This window comes from Ambystoma mexicanum, chromosome 9 (genome assembly GCF_040938575.1).
Source record: "Ambystoma mexicanum isolate Mex_15411 chromosome 9, UKY_AmexF1_1, whole genome shotgun sequence".
NCBI classification, from domain to species: domain Eukaryota; kingdom Metazoa; phylum Chordata; class Amphibia; order Caudata; family Ambystomatidae; genus Ambystoma; species Ambystoma mexicanum.
This window is the reverse complement of record NC_090931.1, coordinates 43,283,084-43,310,735: the sequence shown is the minus strand read 5'-3', so window position 1 is coordinate 43,310,735 and position 27,652 is coordinate 43,283,084. Positions and strand designations below refer to the sequence as shown.

Sequence of the window (27,652 nt, the reverse complement as noted above, 5' to 3'; positions counted from 1 at the left end):
CAAGAGGAGGAGAAGCAGGCAAATGTAGAGTGGATAAGACGCGAGAGGAGGAGAAGCAGGCGAAGGTAGAGTGAATAAGAAACAAGAGGAGGAGAAGCAGGCGAAGGTAGAGTGGATAAGAAACAAGAGGCAGAGAAGCAGGCGAAGGTAGAGTGGATAAGGAGCGAGAGGAGGAGAAGCAGGCGAAGGTAGAGTGGATAAGAAACAAGAGGAGGAGAAGCAGGCGAAGGTAGAGTGGATAAGAAACAAGAGGAGGAGTAGCAGGCGAAGGTAGAGTGGATAAAAAACAAGAGGAGGAGAAGCAGGCGAAGGTAGAGTGGATAAGAAACAAGAGGAGGAGAAGCAGGCGAAGGTAGAGTGGATAAGAAACAAGAGGAGGAGAAGCAGGCGAAGGTAGAGTGGATAAGAAACAAGAGGAGGAGTAGCAGGCAAAGGTAGAGTGGATAAGGAGCGAGAGGAGGAGAAGCAGGCGAAGGTAGAGTGGATAAGAAACAAGAGGAGGAGAAGCAGGCAAAGGTAGAGTGGATAAGACGCGAGAGGAGGAGAAGCAGGCGAAGGTAGAGTGGATAAGAAACAAGAGGAGGAGAAGCAGGCGAAGGTAGAGTGGATAAGAAACAAGAGGAGGAGAAGCAGGCGAAGGTAGAGTGGATAAGACGCGAGAGGAGGCGAGGTAGGCGAAGGTAGAGTGGATAAGAAACAAGAGGAGGAGAAGCAGGCGAAGGTAGAGTGGATAAGAAACAAGAGGAGGAGAAGCAGGCGAAGGTAGAGTGGATAAGACGCGAGAGGAGGAGAAGCAGGCGAAGGTAGAGTGGATAAGAAACAAGAGGAGGAGAAGCAGGCGAAGGTAGAGTGGATAAGAAACAAGAGGAGGAGAAGCAGGCAAAGGTAGAGTGGATAAGAAACAAGAGGAGGAGAAGCAGGCAAAGGTAGAGTGGATAAGACGCGAGAGGAGGAGAAGCAGGCGAAGGTAGAGTGGATAAGAAACAAGAGGAGGAGAAGCAGGCGAAGGTAGAGTGGATAAGACGCGAGAGGAGGAGAAGCAGGCGAAGGTAGAGTGGATAAGAAACAAGAGGAGGAGAGGCAGGCGAAGGTAGAGTGGATAAGAAACAAGAGGCAGAGAAGCAGGCGAAGGTAGAGTGGATAAGGAGCGAGAGGAGGAGAAGCAGGCGAAGGTAGAGTGGATAAGAAACAAGAGGAGGAGAAGCAGGCGAAGGTAGAGTGGATAAGAAACAAGAGGAGGAGTAGCAGGCGAAGGTAGAGTGGATAAGAAACAAGAGGAGGAGAAGCAGGCAAAGGTAGAGTGGATAAGAAACAAGAGGAGGAGAAGCAGGCGAAGGTAGAGTGGATAAGAAACAAGAGGAGGAGAAGCAGGCGAAGGTAGAGTGGATAAGAAACAAGAGGAGGAGTAGCAGGCAAAGGTAGAGTGGATAAGGAGCGAGAGGAGGAGAAGCAGGCGAAGGTAGAGTGGATAAGAAACAAGAGGAGGAGAAGCAGGCAAAGGTAGAGTGGATAAGACGCGAGAGGAGGAGAAGCAGGCGAAGGTAGAGTGGATAAGAAACAAGAGGAGGAGAAGCAGGCGAAGGTAGAGTGGATAAGAAACAAGAGGAGGAGAAGCAGGCGAAGGTAGAGTGGATAAGACGCGAGAGGAGGCGAGGTAGGCGAAGGTAGAGTGGATAAGAAACAAGAGGAGGAGAAGCAGGCGAAGGTAGAGTGGATAAGAAACAAGAGGAGGAGAAGCAGGCGAAGGTAGAGTGGATAAGACGCGAGAGGAGGAGAACCAGGCGAAGGTAGAGTGGATAAGAAACAAGAGGAGGAGAAGCAGGCGAAGGTAGAGTGGATAAGAAACAAGAGGAGGAAAAGCAGGCGAAGGTAGAGTGGATAAGAAACAAGAGGAGGAGAAGCAGGCAAAGGTAGAGTGGATAAGACGCGAGAGGAGGAGAAGCAGGCGAAGGTAGAGTGGATAAGAAACAAGAGGAGGAGAAGCAGGCGAAGGTAGAGTGGATAAGAAACAAGAGGAGGAGAAGCAGGCAAAGGTAGAGTGGATAAGACGCGAGAGGAGGAGAAGCAGGCGAAGGTAGAGTGGATAAGAAACAAGAGGAGGAGAAGCAGGCAAAGGTAGAGTGGATAAGACGCGAGAGGAGGAGAAGCAGGCGAAGGTGGAGTGGATAAGAAACAAGAGGAGGAGAAGCAGGCGAAGGTAGAGTGGATAAGAAACAAGAGGAGGAGAAGCAGGCAAAGGTAGAGTGGATAAGACGCGAGAGGAGGAGAAGCAGGCGAAGGTGGAGTGGATAAGAAACAAGAGGAGGAGAAGCAGGCGAAGGTAGAGTGGATAAGAAACAAGAGGAGGAGAAGCAGGCAAAGGTAGAGTGGATAAGACGCGAGAGGAGGAGAAGCAGGCGAAGGTGGAGTGGATAAGAAACAATAGGAGGAGAAGCAGGCAAAGGTAGAGTGGATAAGAAACAAGAGGAGGAGAAGCAGGCAAAGGTAGAGTGGATAAGAAACAAGAGGAGGAGAAGCAGGCGAAGGTAGAGTGGATAAGGAGCGAGAGGAGGAGAAGCAGGCGAAGGTAGAGTGGATAAGAAACGAGAGGAGGAGAAGCAGGCGAAGTTAGAGTGGATAAGAAACAAGAGGAGGAGAAGCAGGCGAAGGTAGAGTGGATAAGAAACAAGAGGAGGAGTAGCAGGCGAAGGTAGAGTGGATAAGGAGCGAGAGGAGGAGTGGCAGGCGAAGGTAGAGTGGACAAGAAGCTAGAGGAGGAGTAGCAGGCGAAGGTAGAGTGGATAAGGAGCGAGAGGAGGAGTGGCAGGTGAAGGTAGAGTGGATAAGAAGCGAGAGGAGGAGTGGCAGGTGAAGGTAGAGTGGATAAGAAACAAGAGGAGGAGCGCAGGTGAAGGTAGAGTGGATAAGAAGCGAGAGGAGGAGTGGCAGGTGAAGGTAGAGTGGATAAGAAGCAAGAGGAGGAGTGGCAGGTGAAGGTAGAGTGGACAAGAAGCTAGAAGAGGAGTAGCAGGCGAAGGTAGAGTGGATAAGGAGCGAGAGGAGGAGTGGCAGGTGAAGGTAGAGTGGACAAGAAGCGAGAGTAGGAGTGGCAGGTGAAGGTAGAGTGGATAAGGAGCGAGAGGATGAGTGGCAGGTGATGGTAGAGTGGATAAGAAGCGAGAGGAGGAGTGGCAGGTGAAGGTAGAGTGGATAAGACGCAAGAGGAGGAGTGGCAGGCGAAGGTAGAGTGGATAAGAAACAAGAGGATGAGCGCAGGTGAAGGTAGAGTGGATAAGAAGCTAGAGGAGGAGTGGCAGGTGAAGGTAGAGTGGATAAGAAGCAAGAGGAGGAGTGGCAGGTGAAGGTAGAGTGGACAAGAAGCTAGAAGAGGAGTAGCAGGCGAAGGTAGAGTGGATAAGGAGCGAGAGGAGGAGTGGCAGGTGAAGGTAGAGTGGACAAGAAGCGAGAGTAGGAGTGGCAGGTGAAGGTAGAGTGGATAAGGAGCGAGAGGATGAGTGGCAGGTGACGGTAGAGTGGATAAGAAGCGAGAGGAGGAGTGGCAGGTGAAGGTAGAGTGGATAAGACGCGAGAGGAGGCGAGGTAGGGGAAGGTAGAGTGGATAAGAAGCGAGAGGAGGAGTGGCAGGTGACGGTATAGTGGATAAGAAGCGAGAGGAGGAGTGGCAGGTGAAGGTAGAGTGGATAAGACGCGAGAGGAGGCGAGGTAGGGGAAGGTAGAGTGGATTAGAAGCGAGAGGAGGAGTGGCAGGTGAAGGTAGAGTGGATAAGAAGCGAGAGGAGGGGAGGTAGGGGAAGGTAGAGTGGATAAGAAGCGAGAGGAGGAGTGGCAGGTGAAGGTAGAGTGGATAAGACGCGAGAGGAGGCGAGGTAGGGGAAGGTAGAGTGGATAAGAAGCGAGAGGAGGAGTGGCAGGTGAAGGTAGAGTGGATAAGAAGCGAGAGGAGGAGTGGCAGGTGAAGGTAGAGTGGATAAGAAGCGAGAGGAGGAGTGGCAGGTGAAGGTAGAGTGGATAAGAAGCTAGAGGAGGAGTGGCAGGTGAAGGTAGAGTGGATAAGAAGGGAGAGGAGGAGTGGCAGGTGAAGGTAGAGTGGATAAGAAGCGAGAGGAGGAGTGGCAGGTGAAGGTAGAGTGGATAAGAAGCGAGAGGAGGAGTGGCAGGCGAAGGTACAGTGGATAAGAAGCGAGAGGAGGAGTGGCAGGCGAAGGTAGAGTGGATAAGAAGCGAGAGGAGGAGTGGCAGGTGAAGGTAGAGTGGATAAGACGCGAGAGGAGGAGTGGCAGGCGAAGGTAGAGTGGATAAGAAGCGAGAGGAGGAGTGGCAGGTGAAGGAAGCCAGATGGGCGAGTGAAGGAAAAACACAAGGATGGAAAAGGAATGAGAGGAAAAATAAAGGAAGTAAAATAAGGGTGACAAGTCTACTTGTAAGGGAGACACATCTTGAAAACAACACGTGCAATGAAGGATGAAAAAGGAAAAAGGGAGGGGAAGAAATGACGGACTGGATAAATGAAGGAAGCGGCACAAACTGAGATGAAGAGATGTCGAGGGGAAGGAAGCGCAGGTGGTACATGAGATGGGAAAGGATGACACATAGAAAGAACATAAAACAAATCCGAATGAAAAAAAGCAACTACATGAAGAAGCGCTATTCTCTCGCAGAGGAAAGCATTGGAGTGAGCTCTCCTGGTAGCGTGTTTCAATCCCTGCCCGCAGTCATGCATTTCTACTGCCCCCGCCACTCCCCTGCCCGCAGTCATGCATATCTACTGCCCCCGCCACTCCCCTGCCCGCGCGCCCCCTGCTGAGCTTGCTGTCGGCCCCTGAACACGGGACGCGGTGGCTGTACCTTTGACTTTGAGGCGCCCCTTTGAGGGTAAGTGGAGAGGAGGCGGCCTCTCCCCACTTGTGATGTCGTTTATATAAACTCGGAGAAAGATTGTGATTCCAGGAGGCTCCTCCTCGGGTACTTTAATCTCACTTTACAGCCGCCTGCGCGCCTGATACCGCTGCCGCTGAATTAACTGTACGAGCAAGCCTGGAATAGGAATGAGGCGCGAGAAGCTGGGGTCCCTGCGCCCATCCACACCGAGGCTGCGCCCCCGGATTCACTCCTCCCAGGCCCAGCGACGCGTCCATGGCGCGTGCTGCTGGCTGCGCTTACAGCTCTTTGCGGCGCTGTCAGTCTGCCTCAAGGCACTGGCTGTGAGTCACGAGAAGAGTGGGTGCAGAGTTTGGGGCTTAATGGGAGATGCAGAGTGGAGTGAAGATAATGTTATGTGAGGGTGGCTGCTTATAGGGCGCTGTGTTCCACTGTTAAGCAGTGGTGCACATGGACACAATGTGATGGGAGATCCCACAAGGGCGGGGGGGGGGTGGGGGTGGGTTCAAGGAGGCGGAGTTTAGAGGGGCGGTGCATGCACTTGACCTCCGATCAAAGGAAATGGACAAAATAATAGTTTAAAGCGGTGCTATTTCTTTCGTGGTGCTTCTTTTTGAAACTATATATCAATTCCACTTTAAACCACTTCCATGTCAGCGGTGCATGAAAAGAAGTAGTGGAACTATGTTCACTGTTGGCCTGCCCCATTCCCCACGAATCCCATTGCCACCCCCTGCCACGCACAATACAAACTCCAAAACACATGCGCCTGCTGTTTGGGGGAATGTTCAGTGCAGTGCACTGAAAGTGCACGTTTCAACTTCTTCCTACACTTTTATTTTAAAACGAAACCGTTCTGGAGCAGTTTCTTTTTTAAAATAAAAGTACGGTGAACAGTAAAACAATTAAAAGAAGGAGAGTAGCACCGCTCCCGACTGCTCCCGCCCACTTCGACCACTGATTAGCAGGGTCGGACTGGGACAAGAAGCCCCCACAACCAAAAAAAAAGTGGTCCAGCCCTTGCCTCAAAAAAGTGGCCCACCCCTCGCCTCAAAAACGTGGCCCACTCCTCACCTCAAAAAAAGTGGCCCTCATACCATCATCCGTGAATCGCGTTAACTCATGACTTTACAGAAAATGCTGCTTATGGAGGGTTCATGTGCCTGTTACATTACAACACAACTCATAAAATAACATAACTTTGCATACATTTTTTACCTAAACTTACATGTTGGTGTGGTGTCCGGAAGCCAGATTAAGATTAGTGACAGTGGTGCCTCGGGCCGCAGCTCAAGCTGGAGCCTGCAGATGCGGTGCTGCTGGCTGATTGCTAACTGCGGTGTGTGGCGGATGCCAGCTGGTGCCTCAAGAAGCAAGAAGAACTTGGTGTGGTGGGTGTGCTGGGGAGCTGGCGGCACTGCTGGTGTTACTATCGTGCTACACTGCGGTCTCAGTCCTGCTGCAGCTGCATGGTGCAGTGCCTCGTGCCTGCCCTGCACCTCTGTGGTGCACACACAGACTGCCTCCCACTGCCGGCCCACTGCCTGGCTGCTGCTGCCTGGCCTCACGCCTGCTGCCGTGCTGCTGTGCTGCTCTGCCTCGGTTTGTGTGTGCGGCTGGCCAGGCTGTCCTGTCTCTGAGACTCTGGCCCTCATTCCGAGGTTGGTGGTAGTCATGGCTCTATTTGCGCCATGACTACCACCAATAACGGTACCGTCTCCGGATTGGTGAAATGGGGACTTTCCGGTCCAGTCCGACCTTGGCGGGACCGGTAAGTCCCCATTCACCGAACCATTCCCCATTCCCATTTGAGCCCCCATAGGGTTCAATGGGAATGGTTAGGGCGCAAATAACAGGCTGGCGTATGCCAAGCCCGTCATTTGTGCCCATGTCCCTTAACGGGTCCCGTCCTTAACACCTGGTCAGACCAGGCGTTAAGGAAGGGACCCGCTAAGGGACCTCATAGTAGGGCGGTAAGGGATTACCGGCACTGGTCTCCTTACCGGTGCCCGGTATCCCTTACCGCCCTACTCGGAATGAGGGCCTCTGACTGTTTTCATCATGGCCGGCAGGGGGCAGCAAGGCCCATATCCTCTCGTCATCTGACTCCTCCTCCTCCTAGGCGCTGGGGGTTCAGAGTCTTTCTGTGTGTGGGCACTGTGGCTGCTGCCTGCATTTTCATTGGTTAATCCAATCCCTCCCCGGCGGCCCCAGGCCCCAGCCACAGGGCCCAGCCCAGGCGCAAGTTACTTTCAACTTTGAATGCAAGTGCAAGACATTTGTTGTTACTTCCTGCAAAGTTGAAAGCAACTTAATGGAGATGGAGAGTGAAGTATCACCTCTTCCCTCCTTTCCTACCCCTCCTCCTGACCTCCTCCTCCCATTCTTTCCATTTCCGACATGTTTTCTTTGCTTAAAACATTTTGTTATGCCAGTTATGGCCTCAGGGTCAGCACAGCCCAGCAGGCAGGCAAGGCAGCCCGTCACGGCCCCTGTGTTACAATAGCACATAGCACATAGCACTTTTTGTCAATTGTCTCGAGACTCAAGACAATAAACAAAAGTGTGTGCTAGCCTAGTCTCTCTCTTTGCAGTGCTTGCACGGCCTGGCTGACTGGCACCAGCCAGCCCAGCAGCCACGCTGGCCCAACCCCCGGAATTGCCCAGGCCACACTGCTGTGGTCCTGCAGCAGTAGGCGAGGCGAGCACCACACGGTGTCGCCGGCCCAGTCGCGTCCCACAGCCCCTAAAAAAAACAGATGTCTTTTCCAGGTCCCCCGAGCGAAAGAGGGAGGTAACAACGGGACACTTGTAATGTGCCCGTTGTTACTTCCATCCCCATTCCCATTGAGCCCTACGGGGGCTCAAATGGGAATGGGGAATGGTTCCTGCAAGGAGGAATTACCGGGTCCCCCTATGTCGGAATGACCTGGTTATTCCTCATTGCAGGAACCCGGTAATGGAGCCCGGTTTGGAGCCCTATGGTGGCTCGAATGGGAATGTCGATGGGTATTTTGAATGGGGACTTACCGTATCCTCCAAGGTTGGAATGACCCGGTAAGTCCCCATTCAAAGAACCGGACACGAGTTTGGAGGCAGCCACGGCGTTAATAGCACTATGGCTACCTCCAAACTCGTAATGACCCCATATATGACATTCTTACAGGCCATGAACAATAAGAATGTGAAACAAACTATCATACTCGGCCTGGCGACATTTCAGATAGTGCAAGTGCTAAAACATAGATAAGGAAGGGAGGGGGAGAGTGGGCGGGAAGTGGAAACAGACAGGCGACTGCCTTACTAGGCCTGACAACATTTCTGGTAGAGCAGGAGAAAAACAAAAGGTGAGGGAGAGGGGTGCAGAAAAGGAGGGGAGGAACAAAACAAGCGACTATCGTACTAGGCCTGATGACATTTCAGATAGAGCCAGAGATTTACAAGAGGTGAGGGAGAAAGGGAGGAGAGGGAGGAGAGGAAGGAGAGGAACAAAACAAGCAACTATCGTACTAGGCCTGATAACATTTTAGATAGTGCCAGAGGGAGTGGAGGGGGGAACAAGTAAGGGAAGGGAGAGGAGATAATCATTGTTGCTATCATACTAGGTCCTGGATTCAAGATGCAGATGGGCACAGCATGATTCAGGGCCACCCTGAGCACGAGATGCATGATGAGTGCAGCATGAGAATTGAGAGGGGTGAAGCACCATGAGTCAACGAGTCCATGAAAGTCAAATCCATGCATTGGCAACAGGACGGTGATGGTAAACCATAATTTACTAAGACAGACTCCTGCAGTGGTTAGATGTAGGGGGGTAGAAGGGTTAGGGTGGTGGGGGCACACAGACAAGACAGGCAACCGGGGGGCACATGGACAACATAGGCACTCAGAGGGGGGCTACACAGACAACACAAGCACTCAAAGGAGGGGTAGGGGCCCATGGACAACACAGGCACTCAAAGGAGGGGTCGGGGGCACACGGACAACACAGGCACTCAGCACTGGCAAAGCCAACACTTTTAGTTTTTGTGTAGGCATGGGATAGGTATTTTCCAGGCAATATCATTATGGCACTACCTCATAAGATAGCAACAGCTGGCAAATATTGCAAGTACCTGGGCATAGCATATCAGGGTTAGAAAAATGCAAGAGCTGCAACTTTTGGCTTTTCCAGCACTTGTTGTAACATGAATTCAGTGCACACAACAGATGCAAGAACACACATATAGCCTGTAAATCGAGTGGCAGAACACAACATTGACCCTGGTTTACTGCTGCAATGAAGCTATTACCTTTCAAACCTGTTTGTGGAAACCGTTATCTGTGGTTGTACCTGTTTGGTGCATGTGAGTGAAGCCTGCACTTGTATATGTGTTCAATATGTTTGAATGCGTTAACGATACTGCTGACTAGAGTCAGTGAACTGTGCCAAGGGCGGCTTTGCCACTTTCCACAGCTTGTGCACAGGTTATGTTGTGGCCAGGAGCCCCCGGACTCCCCGAATGACGCCACTAGTCTCTAGCTCTGCATTTACAATGTAACCACCGTTTTTTTATGCTATTCAATGAACGACTGGCATGGGACGTTTGTCGGTGATGGCGGACTATGCAGCTTTCATATATAAAACAAATATTGTATACAGTGCTTACTGCTGGACTCGAGGCGCTGCAATGTGCCTCCAATGATGTGCCTGATTTACAAAGCATTTTAGAACGGTGCTGTGCCATTGGGAAAGATTCAAGCCCAGTGAATCGATTGCACTGACGTGTGTTCAGATACATGCAGGTGCCCCTGCTGAAAATCACAAGCCATTCTAAAATGCAGCTTGGGTTTAAGAACCCGCCTTTAATTTCAGGCACTTGAAAAAACAACTCAAATGACTGTGAAGTGCTAAGCTTCACTGTCCCTGTTCCACACAGAAAGCGCTGCCTTGTAGAGGTTGAGGCGCTTCGTTGGTCAGTACAGTGCAAGCCATGCAAAACAAATCCAAAATAGGCTAAGTTATCGGCTGAGCAAAGCATGAACCTGCTCCCCGCCAACGTAGTCCCCCCACTCCTACGAAGGCCTGCTTACCTGCTGGCACCTTCTGCTCTAGCTCAGGCACGTTCCCCGGGGAGTCCAGCACATAGCAAGCCTCCTCACTCCAGTCACTGCTCGCTGGGGAGGAAGCCAGGGAATTCGGACACACAGAGGTGGGAGTTGCTGCTAGGGGCTGGCATGGGTGCGGTGGATCCAGAGGCGTCTCTGAGTGGTGGTGTCTGCTGCTGCTGGACCTCAATATAACCTCTAGGCTCCAGCACCAATGTTAAAAGTTAAATGTTAAAGGTATTTATACCGCGCACCGTCACTAACGGAATTGGTCCCCAGGCGCTCTGGCGGATCTGTAACCGATAAGGTGGGATGGGTCAGTAAGGTGAAGAGGGAGTCAGATAGTGAGAGGAGTGGTGTTCTGTTGGCAGCTTCAACTCGGTATACACCGGGTGCTGAGCTTTGGTGCGGGAATTGGATCAGTGTCAGTCCGCGTGTGCTGTTGCTCTGGCTTATGTGTTGTTGCAGTGTTGTGCAGTGCGTGCAGCTTGTGGTGCGAGAGATGGTTGTGTGTGTTTTTGAGTGCGATAAGTATGTTCAGTTTGATGTTATATTGGTTAGTGGGTTACCTGACCTTTACCATGCTAACATTCACAGTTTTGTCTAAGTGTGGCACTTGCTGGCCTTCACAATCCTATCTAGAAGCAGCGCAGGCTGGTGTTCACAGTTCTAAGTGTGGCACATGCTAACATTCGGTTTCATTTAGGCGCGGGCATGCTATCCTTCAATCAAAATCCTATCTGGATGTGACGCAGTCTAATGTTCATAATTCTATCTAAGTGTGGACATGCTAATATTTATAATTCTATCCAAGTGTGGACATGCTAATATTTATAATTCGATCCAAGTGTGGACATGCTAATATTTATAATTCTATCTAAGTGTGGACATGCTAATATTTATAATTCTATCTAAGTGTGGACATGCTAATATTTATAATTCGATCTAAGTGTGGACATGCTAATAATTATAATTTTTTCTAAATGTGGACATTTAATATTTACAATTTCTATCCAAGAGTGGGCATGCTAATATTTATAATTCGATCTAAGTGTGGACATGCTAATATTTTCAATTCCATCTAAATGCGACGCAGACTAATGTTCACAATTCTATTTAAGTGTGGACATGCCAATATTCACAATTCCATCTTGAATCTTGATGCGACGCAGTCTAATGTTCACAAGTGTGGACATGCTAATATTTACAAATTCTATCTAAGTGTGGACATGCTAACATTTACAAATTCTATCTAAGTGTGGACATGCTAATATTTACAATTCTAACTAAGTGTGGACATGCCAGCATTCACAATTGCATCCAGATGCGACGCAGGCCAATGTTCACAATTCTATTTAAGTGTGGACATGCCAATATTCACAATTCCATCTAGATGTGACACAGACTAATGTTCACAATTCTATCTAAGTGTAGACATGCTAATATTTACAATTCTAACTAAGTGTGGACATGCTAATATTTAAATAGCAATGGAATGCATCAATTGCAAGGTGCAAAATAAATCATCAAAGCAAGGTAACAACGTGTAAATACACACACGTTACCTTGCTTGATGAATGCTGCAGTGCCCTCCCCCAGCGCCATCTCACACGGCGCCTGGCGAGCTGCTGAAGAAAAACAATTTTACAAATAACACCTGGAAAAAACCGGCACAGGGGTGGCTTCATGAAAACCGGCCCCCCCCAGGTCCTAAGGTCGTTCGGCCAGCGGCCAAAAGACCGATAGGCCCAGTCCAACCCTGGCCCACCCTGTAAAGGAATGCAGAGGACAGAGTTTCAAAGAAGGAAAAGGGATGCACTCTGGATACTGACAGGAGGGTATTTGGAAAAGTGATTAATCGCAATAGTTCAAGGATACTTGATTTCAGCACAAAGGGAAACATGGGTCAAAAAGTGTCACTACTGTCTTTTGGAGAAGGACCAGGGGGACAGAACCGCAATGTACCTTGTGCTTTGCAACTCCTGCGACCAAGTTCAAGAAGGGAGACAGCTGCAGGTATCAGGCGGCAGGCAGTCTGGCGAGCGAGGCTAGATGGACAGCTGCAGGCTGTCCTCCATTGCAGCTCGAAATCAGGAATCGCGGTGTCAGTGCTGGTTGGTGGGTCTGAAGCACTGGTCGAGGTATCTCGGATGACGTTAGCAACTTTGGCATGACAACAATCAGCTGTGCTGTCGGTTGCAGTTTTCGGGGCTCGACTGCCTCGAAAATGTTCTTTAAGGTGGATGCTGGTTGATGCTTTGCGATGCACTCCTCCTAGCTACTTTGCTGGGCATGTGTTGTCCTTTAAGTCAAACAGCCTGAAGCTGAGGAGAGTGTTGCAGATACCAGCCTTGTCCTTTATTAGTTCAGAGACTCTCTGGCACTTCCCACCTAAGAAGCTTGCTTGCAGAGCCTAGCAGAGCACGCTGTGTGCTGGCTGGTTACCGCTTCTTGAGCTGCTGGAAGGGTCCTCTGGGTTCAGTGTCTCCCTCTGTTCCCTGGGAGATGTTTAGGGGAGGAATCCTGCTTCCCTCTCACGAAATCCTGTCCTTCCTTCACTGGAAGAAGCTGTAAGGAAGACTGTACCTTCAACCAGAGTCCAAATTAGTTCTTCTTCTTACTCCTTGCTAAATCTTCAGATGATCTGTTAAAAGAGGGGCTAAACCTTCTTTTAAAGCCAAATGAACCCCAGTGATTTGTGTAGGTTAGCCTGCCTTAATGAACCAATCCTGCGTCGCCACCAACAATCTTTTGTTATGCAAATGGTTATAACTAGAGTGCTTTGAAACAGGAAAGGTAAAGCTTAGATAACATGAACTACTATGTCCCACCCATCTTCCTGTCTGTTGTGAATCAAAAAGGGTCTCTCCGGTTAATTGAGCTCTTTGTGGTCCCTGATTAAAGGCAGGTCTCCCTTGAAGTTGTGGCAAGTACAGACTTTCTATCTCCAACAAATCACATACTCCTACCCTCTGAATGGGGTCACCCTGTGGGGGTTGCCTACTGTAAACACATGTACCAAACATGAAAGCTCACTGTTATTGATACTAAGAGGCAGGAGCTGGATTCAGGTTGACACTGTGCATATCAAAGTTGTTGGGTTTCATGTATTTTGTTAGCATCTGCAGCTAGGCCCCATGTGGGCCTGTTTGAAGTATGCTCTATTAGTATGCTAATTATGTTTAATTGCTGCCAATATTCTGCCAGGCCAACCAAAGATAGGGCAGATCCATCAAGCATTTTTTATTTAATTAGGCTGGCCATGGCAGGGGGAAGGTTTTGCCCTCTCTCTTTTGAGATGCCTTGATTTACTCCTGGGTATCACATTCCAACTAAATGTGACATGGAGGACTGAGCCTGTAGGCTGTGTCCACCAAAAGTATACAGGTCAATGTGTACAATGTGCAGTGAGCAAACGAAATTAGGGGTAGATTAGCCTCACAAATATTCCAGAGGTTGACCCAAGTGAGCGTGCACCCACCGTGTGAATGGTCGAATTCCTCACATGACCCCCAGCCTCAATTTATGAGCCACTTCCCTACTGAGTGTGTGGTTCATCATCAAGGCAAAGGTACCGGCTGGGGCCATCTGCATTTCCCTGCTGGGAGCCTGGCTCGTGCTGGATGTCCATATCTAATCCCTGTAGGGATATGGACCAACTCAAAAGTATAGGGTTCTCCCCTTGCATGGCCATTAATCATCGAAGAGGCCGGTGGTCTGTCTGGATCATTAAGCGTGACCCAAAGAGGTAGGGTTTAAGCTTCTTTATGGCCCACATGACTGTGTAAGTCTCTTTTTCAAGGAGAGCCCAGTTTCATTCCCTTTTTCTCAATTGCCTGCTAATTTAGGCGACAGGTTGCTCTACCTCTTCAGATTGCAGCTGCGCTAACACTGCACCGATCCCAAAAACATAGACGTCTGTCTGGATAATGAACTGCTGACCATAGTCTGGCACTTTCAGAACTGGCCACCTGCACAATCCAACCTTGAATTCATGAAAGGAGGTTTAACATGTGGGGGTCCAAGCTCTTTGGCATCTTCTTGAAAGTTACATCATTCAGGGGCATGGCAATGGACCCATACCCCTTGACGAACGACTGATAATACCCAGTGAGACCTGGAAAGGCTCTTGCCTGTGTCTGTGTGGTGGGGATGTCCCAATCCTTCACATCCTCTACCATTGCTTTCAGAGGTTGTTTTTACCTCAACTGACGAGGTGGGCTAGGTAAGTCACTGTGCCCTGCGCTCTCTGGCACTTTGTGGCCTTGATGGTCAAACCTGCATTCGGCAGCAACTGAATCACTTGTTTCAGGTGGTATAAGTGCTCCTCCCAGTTGTGGCTGAACACAGCAATGTCATCAAAATAGGCAACACTGACGTTTTCCAGACCCAATACAACCTGGTTAATCATCCACTGAAAAGTGGCAGGGGCATTCTTCAATCCGAAGGGCATCACAATGAACTGATAATATCCTTCTGGGGTTGAGAATGCTGACCTCTCTTTTGCCTCATTTGTCAAGCCGACTTGCCAATAGCCTGCCGTGAGGTCAAAGAGACTCATGTACTTGGCAGCTCTGAGCTTGTCAATGAGTTCATCTGCTTGAGAAAAGGAGTGAGCATTTGTCTTAATGACCAAAATTGAGCCCCTTTAGTCTGCACAAAAGTGAATTTCAGTTTTCCACTGCTGATATTTTTAGGGACTGGTATCACTGGACTAGCCCAGGGGCTGTTGGAAGGCTCCATCACTCCCAGGGACTACATCTTGGAAACGTCCTCCTTGATGGTGTCCCTGACCTTTTCGAAAAGCCGGTGAATCCTACCCTTCACCGGTTTACTGTCTCCAGTGTCCACCTCATGGGTGCACCAATCTGTGCGACCTGGAGTCAGCAAAAACAGGCCGGCAAACTGTCCCAGTAAACGATGACAGTCTGTCTGTTGCTGTTCTGACAGGTCTGTTGCAAGGGTGACGCTTTCAACTGACCTGTCTGTGGCTTCAGTGTGCAGGAGGCCTGGAAGGGTATCGGTCTCCTCCTCAGTTTCTCCACCAGTCACTAACACCATGACCAAGCCACCCCGGCTATAATGGGGTGTTAGCCGGTTGAAGTGAAAGACCCTGCACATCTGTTTAAGTCCTTTCACATTAATGGGATAATTCACTTCACTGACCTTTTCCAGCACACAGTAAGGCCCAGTCCACTTGTCCTAAGGGGCACTGGCTTTGACAAGCTCCATAATCCACACCCTCTGGCCTGTACAATAGATTGTCACTGTGGCCTTCTGGTGGTGTCAGTGCTTCATCAGCTCCTGACTGGCCTTTACGTCTCTTGTTGACTGTTCTATGTATTTTGCCATTCTAGACCAAAGGCCAAGTCCATTGTCGACCACATCTCGTGTGGCGGATGAGGGGTTGCCTTCCTATCCCTCTTTCACTAGACTGAGGGGACCTCATACAGGGTGTCCAAACAGAAACTCAAAAGGGCCAAACCCTAATCTGTTCTATGGCACCTTCCTGTAGGCGAACAGAAGGCAGAGCAGGGGAATATCCCATTTTCTCCTCAGGCGCTCTTCCAAGCAACCTATCATGCCTTTCAGGGTCTTGTTGAACCAATCAACAAGCCCATTTATTTGTGGATGGAATGTTGTAGAGAACCAGTGTGTGACTCCACACTCTTCTCACATAGCCTTCATATATGCTGATATGAAGTTTGATCCCCTGTCAGAAACTACTTCCTTGGGGAATGAAATACGGGAGAATATCCCAACCAGAGCCGTCACAACCACAGTGGCTTTGCTTCTCCTCAGAGGGACAGCCTCAGGGTACCTTATGGCATGGTTTACTACCACCAAGATGTACCCTTTCCCGGAGCTGGTTTGAGGATCCAAAGGACCCACACTATCCATGCCTATTCTCTCGAAAGGCCGCCCAACCATGGGTAGTGGAATTAAGGGGGACTTTGTGGCACCACCTCACTTAGCAGAAGCTTGACAAGTCGGACAGGAATTTGCAAATTCCTTAACCTTTATGCCAAACTTCGACCAGTAAAATTCTGCAGATAACCGGTGCAATGCCTTAGTCAGTCCCAAGCGACCCGCTAAAAGAATTTGGTGAGCCAAACCCAAAAGGAACTTTCTGTGGCACTTTGGAATCACCAACATTCTGGTCCCCTCGCCCTCAGAGGTTTTTGGCTCACTGTACAGTCCATCCTCCCAGTACACTTTGAACAGTCCAGTGGCCTTGCCCTTAGCCTGCTCCTCCGACTGCTTCGGGACGATGCGCCAGAGTGGTACACTCTTTCTGGGCTGTGAAGAAGTTAGTCTAATAGGCATCCCAGCTGAAGATATGATATGATAGGTTATTTATAATGCACTTAATACCCAGACGTTTCTAAGCGCAGATGCAGGGATCGAACCTGTGAGGCTCCATGTCGCCTAGCTTCCAAGGTGAGCAACTTGCCCCTGAGCTATCCTCCCGAGATGATCTAACATTCATGCAAACTGGGCAGGCCCTAAAGATCTGTGCCCACCTGGTCCTCCACCTCATTTTCCAAAGTAGTAGGATACTCGGTTGCTTCTTGCCCCTTTCGTGCTGGAGTAGGGAACTCAGCAGTCTGTGGAACTGGACTCTATTTGTATGTTCATTATGTTATTTGCTGCCACCATCTACAGAGGGTAAACAAACAGACAGGGTGGGTTTATGCGGCTGTTGATAGTTAATTAGGTTGGCCATGGCAGGGGGAAGGTTTTGCCCTACCCCTTTTGAGATGCCTTGATGTACTCCTGGGTGTCACATTCCAACTAACTGTGACAGGGAGAACTGTACCTTTAGGCTCTGTCCACCCAGAGTACACAGGTCTATATATATGTCATGCAGAGAGCATGGGAAAATGTGTGCAGATTAGACCAACAGATTTTCCATAGGTTTATCTACCTGTGAGGAATTTGACCATCCGCACAGGGAGTGTGTGCTCGCCTGGGCGTTTTTTTTATTTTTTTTCAAATTAAAAATGAAAGATGGGAGATCAACCTTCGAAAATGTGTGGGGCTAATACACACATATTTTCAAATTCTTGCTGCACATCAAACACATCATCCAGTTTACTCTTGGGGGGATAGCCTGCAGGCGCAGTCCTCCCTGTCACATTTATTTGACAGGTGACAGCAAGGGGTGCACGAAAACATCCAGAGGAGAAGGGCAACACCTTCCACCTCCCTTGGCCAGTCTAATTAAATATGAAAGGCTCCATGGATCCGCTCCATGCTCCTTCCTAAGTTCTGTGTGGTGGCGGTGCATACTGATGAGAGTACATTGAAGCATGTCTGTGAATAGGCCTGGTCACAAAACTTAAAAATGGGCAGGAAAACAAACTCCCCTTTGATATACAATGCGTCACATTGAAGCTAGCTCCCACCCCTCTGTATGAAGGACAGTGAATGGCATGTCTGGGTATACTATTTATTGTAGGCAACCCATGCAGAGCAAACCCCTTTCAGAGGGACGAAGTATGTGATTTGAGGGAGACAGAAGTCTGTTCCCACTGCAAAGTTCAAGTGAGACCTGTGCTTTGATCAAGAGCCACAGAGGGCTCAGTTGACCAGAGAGGCACTTTGATCTACAACAGACAGGAAGATGGGTGGGACTTGTCACTTCTTACCTTCCCTGTTGCAAAGCACTATGGTCCTGAGCTCACGCATAACAGAAGATTGTTGGTGGGGACCCCAGATTGGTCCCTTAAAGTAGGCTTAGCCTGCACCAATCACTGGGGCCCATTTGATTTTAAAAGAGGACTGAGCCCCTCACTTAGCAGATCATCTTAAGGCTTCACCAGAAGCAGGAAAGAAGAATTCAACATTGGACCCCGGCTGAAGGTACAGTCTGCCTTACATCTTCTGCCAGTGAAGGAAGGGCAGGATTTCTAAGAGGGAAGCAAGAACTCCCCCCCCACACATCTCCCATTGAACAGAGGATAATACCAGACTCAAAGGACCCATCCAGCAGTTCCAGAACAGGTACCCAGCCAGCACACAGTGTGCCCTGCTAGGTTCAGCCAGAAAACCTTCCAAGGTTGGAAGTGCCAGAGAGTCTCTGAACAAAGGACAAGGCTGTTGCCTGCACACACTCTCCTCAGCTTTGTGCCGTCTATCTTAAAAGACAACATGAGCCCTGCGAACAAGCTAGAAGGAGTGCCACAACAAGCATCAACCAGCATCCATCTTTTAAAGAAATTTTTGAGGCAGTCAAGCCCTCGAAACACAACCCGCTGCACCAGTGACTGTTGTCACGCTGCAGTCACTAAAGTCGTCTGAGACGCCTCGACCAGTGTTCCAGATCCACCAACCAGCACAGAGACAATGATTCTTGACCCCAAGCCGCTGTCTAGGCCAGCCTGCAGTCATCCATCCAGTCTCGTTTGCCAAGCTGCCTGCTGCCTGAAATCCCGAAATCGGGTCGCAGCGTGACTCTTCTTGCGTGAATGGGGGCATGAAATGCTTGTCACGCCCCCATTTCCTCCCACTTCCTGTCCCCGCGCTCTCCTCCAATGAGAGGAGTGTGCCTGTGAGCACACACCCTCCCCGTCCCCCACCCATCCGCAACAGACTAGCGACATAAAAGTAGGACTACAGTTGTATTTGTATTTTCTTTAGTCCTACTTCTATGTCTGACCTGTCCCTTTTTTTTTTTCATATCTGGTCACCCTACACATTGGGGCACAGCAGAGAACTTCAAGGCTGAACGAGGTGTCCACAAAGCTGGGGTAGATATTGCCATGAATGGGACTAGAATGTAGTGCACTGCAAATGGTACAGCTTCAAGAGAGCCCCACCCCAGGCGCCCCTGCGGGGAGGAGTCAGACAGGGTCTTGCAGACTCAACGGGGTCATGCTGCCAACCTCTCCATTATTAACGAGGACGATTAGGGTGACTGTCCTGTATTTTGCGGAATTGTCCCGTAATTGGGGGCTCTGTCCCGCAGTTTGCAGAGTGGCTGTGCGGGACGCAGGTTGTCCCGACTTGCTTTGTTCCCTGGAGTGTGACTCTCGGGAGACAGCAAGTCGGGACAACCTGCCTCCAGCACAGCCGCTCTGCAAACTGAAATGGCCATCTACACACCATGGCGCTGCGCCTGCTGCTTTCTTTCTCTGGGCGGCTCTGCGCCCCCGGCTCCTTTTGAGGATGCAGGTCGAGCTGTAACGCTCCGACACCTGTCTTCATTACAATACTAATACTTTTTCCCAGGGCCGTGATGATCATGTTTGCAGTTTAAAAAACGTGACCATCACCTCCCAAGGACAAACCATTTGCATTGCAATTAAGCCAGGTTTTAAGAGCCTTTGACACATTTAAATTACAAATCGGGCGGGCCAAACGTGAATGACGTTGTGACATCATCACCGCCTTGTGGGCAAGTGTCCCGCAAAAGGATATCAAAAAGTTGTCCACCCTAAGGACGATTCGGAGCAGGAATGTCGGTCAGGGTGTTCCTGCGAGGCAGACCTGAGGCCCGTGCCTCCAAGGCCCCCTACCAGCTCTCTCAGCTCCCCACAGAAATTCCCTGAGAAGCCATTATAGGCGCATCATACGCGCAGGAAAGGGCGCAGCAAAAGGGCACCAGGAGACCCGAGGAAGGCACGCGAAGGTGGACGCCAGTACCTAAGAAAGTCACAGTGATGGATGTTTCTGCAGCCGTCGCTTTCTTTCACGACTGCCTTCCTCTCTATCTCACGCTCCAATTAGTTCTGCCCTTTCAACCCTGGCATTTCAAGAAACAGAGCTGAAATGCCATCACGCTGCCTACGGCAGGCAGCCATCTTCCACTCCGGTGGCATGCGAGGGGAGGCGAAGGGGGGCACAAAAGCTGGTATGAAAACAAGCATCCCCCACTAAACACCCATGGGGAAGCGGTGGTCTTCCCATCACCACGGATAGACGTGCTGGGCAAACTAGCACCTCGCCTCCTAGCTCTCAAATCTGACAGAGGCACGCATGCCACCTGAGCTCAGGTGGCAGCTGAAGTGGTGAAAGAAAGGTCTCTAAGATGCAACGCGTTGTCATGGATCAGAGCTAACACCTTGTGTGATCGTGGGCGGATCCTCCTGTCAAATTGTTTCTCTTTGCGGCCTCCCCTCGTCACTAGCAACGCTAAAAACACACGCCACGCAGAATATCCTTGCTGGGGTCTAGCCTTATAATGAAGTGGTGTGGGGCTGGAACATGAGTGAAAGGGGGTTCATTCGGGCATCTCAGCTGGGATGTAGATCAGGTGACGGCTTCCTAAGTGGGGTGTTCATTTAGGACTGATTCCGATGCGATGTCTAAGTTACATGGTTGTGGGGGCTGGGGGCCGAGGGGTGTGTATTCGGCTGGGGCAGGGTTACACAGTGGATGCGATGCAGAGACTCCAGCTGGAAGAGCTGAGAGAGGGAGAATGAGAGGCAGCGACCTCTGCTGGCAGGGAGCATGGTATGTGGCATGTCTATCTGCCTGGAGGGAGGATGAGCTGTGGTGCAGCCAGGACAGGAGTTCTTAAAAAACAGTGAGTGGGCTCTGACATAGGCAATGTGAAGTGATGTCACAGGAAGGGAGCATATCTGAAAGTGAGCTATGCACATTGCATTCCATTTGGCCCAACCACTTGAAGAAAGAGCAGAGGACAAGTCCCTTTAACATGGCTGGCTAAGTATTAAGGTGTGCACCGTTTATACCTTAGAATATGTAACAACACATGTCCTGTATAACAGAATATCAAGAGAAAACAGTTGACAGTTTTATGATGAGTGATTCCTGTGGTTTTAAGGCCACGTATTTGGGGCGCAGGTGTGAATCTTTGCCATGGCACTGTTTACTACCAGTGGATGCAGGGAATTATATATATTTTTTAATTCCATGAAAACGTAGTGGGGACTGCGTCCGCCTTCTGAAAAAAGTTGCTGGAGCCAGTGTCTCTTCTCGACTTGTGCCCCGGATGCAGCCTCCTCTGCTGAGAAGGAGGGATGGAATGCAACCCCCATGTAATGCAGCCCCTCTGCTGAGAGGGTGAGATGTAAAGCAGCCCCTCTACTAAGAATGCAAACTAGATGTGATGTTGCCCCCTCTGCTGAGAGTGAGATGGGTGGGGCGCGGTGGACATCATCTCTGCAGCCCCCTGTATAATCCTATTTCGGATTAAGCAGTGTATTTCAGCCATCAGCAGTAAAGCTAGAGATGGAAATGGAAGCCTTGCAATACGTCACTGTGGGCAGTGACACAGCATCATCCAGTATGCAATGTCCCACTATGGGGAGTGACACTACATGATCCAGTAGGCAATGCCTCACTCTGGGGAGTGGCACTGCATCATCCAGTATGCAATGCCTCACTGTGGGGAGTGGCACTGCATCATTCAGTATGCAATGTCCCACTATGGGGAGTGACACTGCATCATTCAGTATGCAATGCCTCACTGTGGGGAGTGGCACTGCATCATTCAGTATGTAATGTCCCACTATGGGGAGTGACACTGCATCATTCAGTATGCAATGCCTCACTGTGGGGAGGGACACTGCATCATCCAGTATGCAATGTCCGACTATGGGGAGTGACACTGCATCATTCAGTATGCAATGCCTCACTGTGGGGAGGGACACACTATTATTCAGTATGCAATGCCACACTGTGGGGAGTGGCACTGCATCATCTAGTATGCAGTGTCTCACTGTGGGGAGTGACACAGTGTTAGGAAGACCTCTCAATCTCAGTGGATACATTGGAGAAAGTATCATTCTCATTACATCAAATTGAAACCAAGATGTCGTCTCCTTGATGCCATTACCAGAAGAAGAAGTTTCCGGTCTAGTCTTTTCCAAAATGGTGGACGGCAAATTGCTTACTGTTCGTTTTCATTAAATGCTGCTGTTCCGGAGAGGTAGGTGCGTCGCTACTTCGCTCCTAGTGTATTTGCCTTGCCTCTCTCGCTCTTGCTATTTGCAATTGCTACATACTTCAATTGCTTGCTTGTTTGCCATTTTGTTGCCTTTCTGTTGTTTTGCGCCTTTTCCACGCACTCATTCCTTTCCTTTGTTCCTTTCTAAACTTGCATTATTCCTTGTTTTCTTCCACTGTCTTTTCACCCTCTTTCATGGAGTGCTTCCTTCTCTTCCTTTTCCTTTCCTCCGATTATTTCTTCTTTTTCTGCCTTTTCTCAGCCCGGTACTTGCGCTCCAAGCGCAGCCCCTGTCTGCCAGCTCTTCCTTCTTTGCTTTTTCCCTGTGTCCTGGTGCTCGTGCTTCGGTGCCTTTCCTTTTTGCCTTATTTCATTTTATTGCCCTTTGTCTGTATTATTCCTTCTACCTTCTCCCTTCGGTTCTCTATTCTCTGTTTCTTTTCCTGTCCTACCTTCTCTCCTTCTCCTTCACTTCTTTTCTCCTACACTTCCTGGACATTTTATCCGGCATTACTGCCTTGTTTTTGGACTTCCTTTTGCCTGACTCAATATATATTTGATTCTTCAAACATTGCTTCTACAATTCAAATCTACAAAGTCCTCTGCAGCTTCACTTTCCACTCCTCAAGACTTCTCTGCACCGAAAGGATTTCCATCTGCCAAGACCAACAGCATTTCTTCCCCAAGAGGGTTTCCCGAGGGTGCAGCCCGCGGGTTGCACAGAGCCCAGTATCTGGTCTCTGAACACCCTGTGTGACAGTCTCACATTCTTCTTGAAAAAGACGCAGTGACCCTCAAACTGTGAGTACTCAGAGTTGCTAATAGATAGCGATGTCCAAAGAGAACAAGAGAAGCATGGATCAACAGGTACAACAGTTGGCCGCTGCGGTACCAAATCTTACCATAGAGGTACAAACTTAAAAAAATGAAAACACCATGCTCAGACAAATGGTAACATCCTGCACTGAACTACCACCCGGACCATTAACTGCTGGCAAATATGATGGCAATCCTAAGAGAGTTAATGAATTCCTTGACTATTGTATGGTACAATTTACTTTAAAACCCACATTTTTTCTTACGGATCGTTCAAAAGTCAGCTTCATGGTTTCACATTTTTCAGTAAGTGCTCTTTCTTGGGCAAGCCCACCTGTCACCACAACTGATCAGCTGTTGGACTCACACGTGGAATTCATGAACAGCATTCAAGCAATGTTTTGGCGGCGTGTCGTAGTGGTTACAGCCCAGTAAAACATATTGGATTTACGACAAGGGAACATGGATGTTTTGACCTTCATCACTCTCTTTAAACAATTAGCTTCTGAAACAGCATGGCCTGACGATGCTTTTCTAATGATATTCTGAAGGAATCTGAATGAGGACCACAAGGATGAAGTTCCCAGGATCCCTCGCCCGCACAACCTAGCGGAAATGATAACGTTAGTCTTACAATTGGACTACAGGTTACAAGAGAGAAACCTCAAGAGGAAGAAGAGCAGAACCTCTCGCTTTACCCATGTTATGTCAAGAACAGAAAACCCCAAGTCTACTAGACCGTCAGATGAAGGAGAACCTATACAACTTGGCATTGCCCAAGGTCTCCTTACCCCTGAAGAGAGACACTAAAGAAGAACTTTGGGTCTCTGCATGTATTGTGGATCCAAAAACCATGTTCTATGAGACTGTGCACTCGTTCCTCCAAAACGTTTGGGAAACGTGTCAGCCCGTTCATAAAGGGAACCATGGACGGGTTAACTACAAAGAGTTCCCTGGATTGTGTTCAACATTCTCATACCATGGTAGTACTACCAGTCACCCTTCAACTCCAAGACAAAACCTTATACAAGATTCCTGCCCTGGTGGATTGTGGGGCTGCAGAACCTTTTATGGATACTGATTGGGCAGCACAAAACAATATACCCTGTATCTCTAAGGCAGTAGAGGTACATGTAGGAGGTGTGAACAAAACCCCTCTCACATCCGGAACCATCAAAGAACAAAATTCCCCTATGACCATGAAGGTATCATCCCATTCTGAAAAAGCCTCCTTCGATTTAATAAAGGCAGCACACTACCCATTGATACTGGGATTACCTTGGCTACGAAAACACAATCTGTATATTAACTGGACTGCAGGTACATTATTTTGGGTTCTGAGCACTGTCTTTCTTCCTGTCTTCCACAGGGAGCTGTAGGACTGCTCGCCAATTCTGTGATTGAAAACGACTGTTGCACAAATGAAATATTTTCCAACATCACTCTTCTCCCTGATTGTTACCAGAAATACCATGAAGTCTTTTCTAATGAATAATTCAAAGAACTGTCTCCCCTAGAGGAGATGACTGTGCCATTGACCTTGTGTCAGAAGCTCAGATACCTTCTCGCCGAATGTATGCATTATCAGAACCAGAAAAAGAAGCCTTACGCAATTATCTACAAACCAGTTTGCACCATGGCTTAATTAAAGAATCTAAGAGTGTGGCACAGGCTTCTCTATGTTTTATACCAAAAAAAGATTGAAACGAATTGAGGCCCTGTATCGATTATAGGGGGTTGAATAAAATTACCCTCAAAGACTGGTACACACTGCCTCTTATCCAAGATATTTTGGAAGCTGTCCGTGGAGCCACCATATTTACAAAACCAGATTTGACGGGCACCTATACTCTGTTTAGGATCTGAAGAGGCGATGAGTGGAAGGCAGCATTCCGCACACCTTTCGAACACTATGAATACCGCATAATGCCCTTCGGGTTAGCCAATTCTCCTTCTATATTTAAACGTTTTGTAGACCATGTTTTTGCAGATTTATTGCTACACTCCCTAATAGTCTATGTTGAAGACATCCTAATCTTCTTTAAAAACATTGGAGAACATAAACATCATGTAGCCGAAGTGTTAAAAAGACTAAAGGAGATCCACCTATTCGCAAAACTAGAAAAGTGTTATTTTCATCAAACCAGCGTTCCCTGCTTAGGATAAATTCTATCGACCGAAGGAGCCGCTATGGAGCTGAAGAAAATCAAGGCAGTGCTACAATGGAAGACACCCCAAAACGTAAAAGACATCCAACGGTTTTTGGGGTTTGCCATTGTTTATAGGAAATTAATTACTAACTTCCTTGAAGATCAAACCATTAACAACCATGGTCCAAACAGGAAAGCAATTCCTTTGGAACTCCGAAGCCCAAAAGAGTTTTGAGCAAGTAAAGTTAGCCTTCTCATTTGCACCTATTTTGAGACTACCTAATTTTACACATCCTTTTATACTGGAGACTGATGCTTCACAATCAGCAATAGGTGTAGTTCTCAAACAGACATCCCCCAACGGAAATGTACACCCCATGGCACATATGTCCAAAACCTTGACTTCGTCTGAATGCAACTACGCTGTCCTTGAAAAGGAAGTAATAGACATAAAGAAGGCCTGCCAGGAATGGAGACATCTGATACTAGGAACACAACATCCTATGCTAATTCGAACAGACCATCGTAACTTGAAAGTGTTACAACATTTTGAAGGCCAAAACAGCCGTGAAGCCAGATGAACATATTTCTTTCATCATACAACATGGTTCTTACCTATATTCCAGTGTCCCGCAAACAAATGGCACATGCCCTATCTCATTAGTCTGGAGGAGACAAGGAACCATTCATTAACGAAAGATGTTACCGCATACTTCCTTTCTGTTCTACGTCACCACCCTTCTTCAGACCATCAAAGAACAAATCAGACTCCTCCCAAATATAAGAGCAGACATACAAAAGTATGAATTAACACAGGAAGAAGGACTACTCTATCACAACCACCAAATCTACTTACCTACTGCTCTTCTCCAACAAGAGATATTTGACTTTGCCACAATCATGAGACGGCCAGACAAAGAGGAATCATTACAACTCAAGAACTGATCAATAGATACTTTTGGTGGCCTCAAGAAAATTCTGATATCAAGGACTACGCATCATTATGTACTGTATGTTCACAGTACAAAGTTCCTCAGAAGGCTCCACCTGTAAAACTGGTAACCAACAAGACCTACACAACCTTGGGAAAATATTTCCACTGATTTTATTGTGGAACTTCCTCCTTCTTCACAAAATACAACCATCATTGTAACTGTTGATTCCATGACAACACTTGCTCATTTTATCCCATGACCAAGATCCCTACAGCTGAACACATGGCTTCTTGTTTCGTACAAACAATATTCCAACTACACAGTCTACCTAAAAGTATACTCTCTGATAGAGGTCCTCAATACACCTCAACCTTTTGGAAGCATCTTTGTGCTTCATTGGGCATACAACGGGATCTCACTACAGGCTTCCATCTACAATCAAATGGCCAAACCGAAAGATTGAACCAGTCTCTGGAACAATAATTACGTTGTTTCATTTCAGCATCCCAGGACAATTGGAGTTCCCTGTTGCCATACGCTGAATTCGCTTATAACAACTCCATTCATTCTGCCACCAAAAAGACTTCATAGCTTTTTCTTATGGCTTCCATCCTTCTGTTTTACCAACTGCAAAGCCTACTTCAACAAAAATACCTCCTGAAGACACCCTTGTCACTGTTATACAACAAGGACCTGTCACAGCTCTAATGGCTTTTAAAGAAAACAAAGAAAGGACAAAACAACAAGCAGATCAAAAAAAGCCCGCAAGAATCTATCTACGAGCCAGGAGACCTAATATGGTTATCTTCCAGTTTTCTGCCCAAACATCTGATTCCATCCACGTTATTCCCCAAATATTGTGGACCTTTCAAACATTCAGTTACCACCTTCCTGGATCAGGATACATAACGTATTTCATGTTTCCCAGTTGAAGCCCCATCTCCTGGATTGCTTTTCAAGAAGACAACAAACATCTCCACCATTGATGGATTCGCCGGAAGGACCCGAATACGAAGTTGCAGGTATCTGCAACTCCCGATACTTCAGAGGCACTCTACAGTATCTTATAGATTAGAAAGGCTATGACTTTTCAGACCGCACATGGGAACCAGCAACTGCGGTGCATGCACCGCTACTAGTCAAAATGTTCCATCGCACTCATCCTTGGAAATCAGGACCTCTAACTGCAAGGAGGGGGGGGACATACTGTTAGTAAGACCTCTCGATCTCAATGGATACACTGGAGAAAGTATCATTCTTATTACATCAAATTGAAACCAAGATGGCGTCTCCTTGATGCCAATAGCAGAAGAAGATGTTTCCGGTCTAGTCTTTTCCAAAATGGTGGACGGCAAATTGCTTACTGTTCCTTCTCATTAAATGCTGCTGTTCCAGAGAGGTAGGTGCGTCGCTACTTCGCTCCTAGTGAATTTGCCTTGCCTCTCTCGCTCTTGCTATTTGCAATTGCTACATACTTCCATTCCTTGCATTTTTGCCATGTTGTTGCCTTTCTGTTGTTTTGCGCATTTTCCACACACTCATTCCTTTCCTTTATTCTTTTCTAAACTTGTCTTATTCCTTGTTTTCTTCCACTGTCCGTTTTTCCTCTTTCACTGAGTGCTCCTCTTGCGCTCCTCTTCCTTCTCTCCCTTTTCTTTTCCTCTGATTATTTCTTCCTTTTCTGCCTGTTCTCAGCCCGGTACGTGCACTCCAAGTGCAGCCCCTGTGTGCCTGCTCTTCCTTCTTTGCTTTTTCCCTGTGTCCCGGTGGTCGCGCTTCCGTACCTTTCCTTTTTGCCTTATTTCATTTTATTGCCCTTTGTCTGTATTATTCCTTCTGCCTTCTCCCTTCGGTTCTCTATTCTCCGT

General features: G+C 48.4%; 1 protein-coding gene across 1 annotated transcript in view; it reads right to left on the bottom strand.

Moving 5' to 3' along the window:
- The window catches only part of LOC138487250 (opioid-binding protein/cell adhesion molecule-like), a 1,248,728-nt gene that overhangs the window by 1,165,526 nt on the left and 55,550 nt on the right, over positions 1-27,652 (bottom strand). The gene's annotated exons all lie outside the window — the stretch shown is intronic.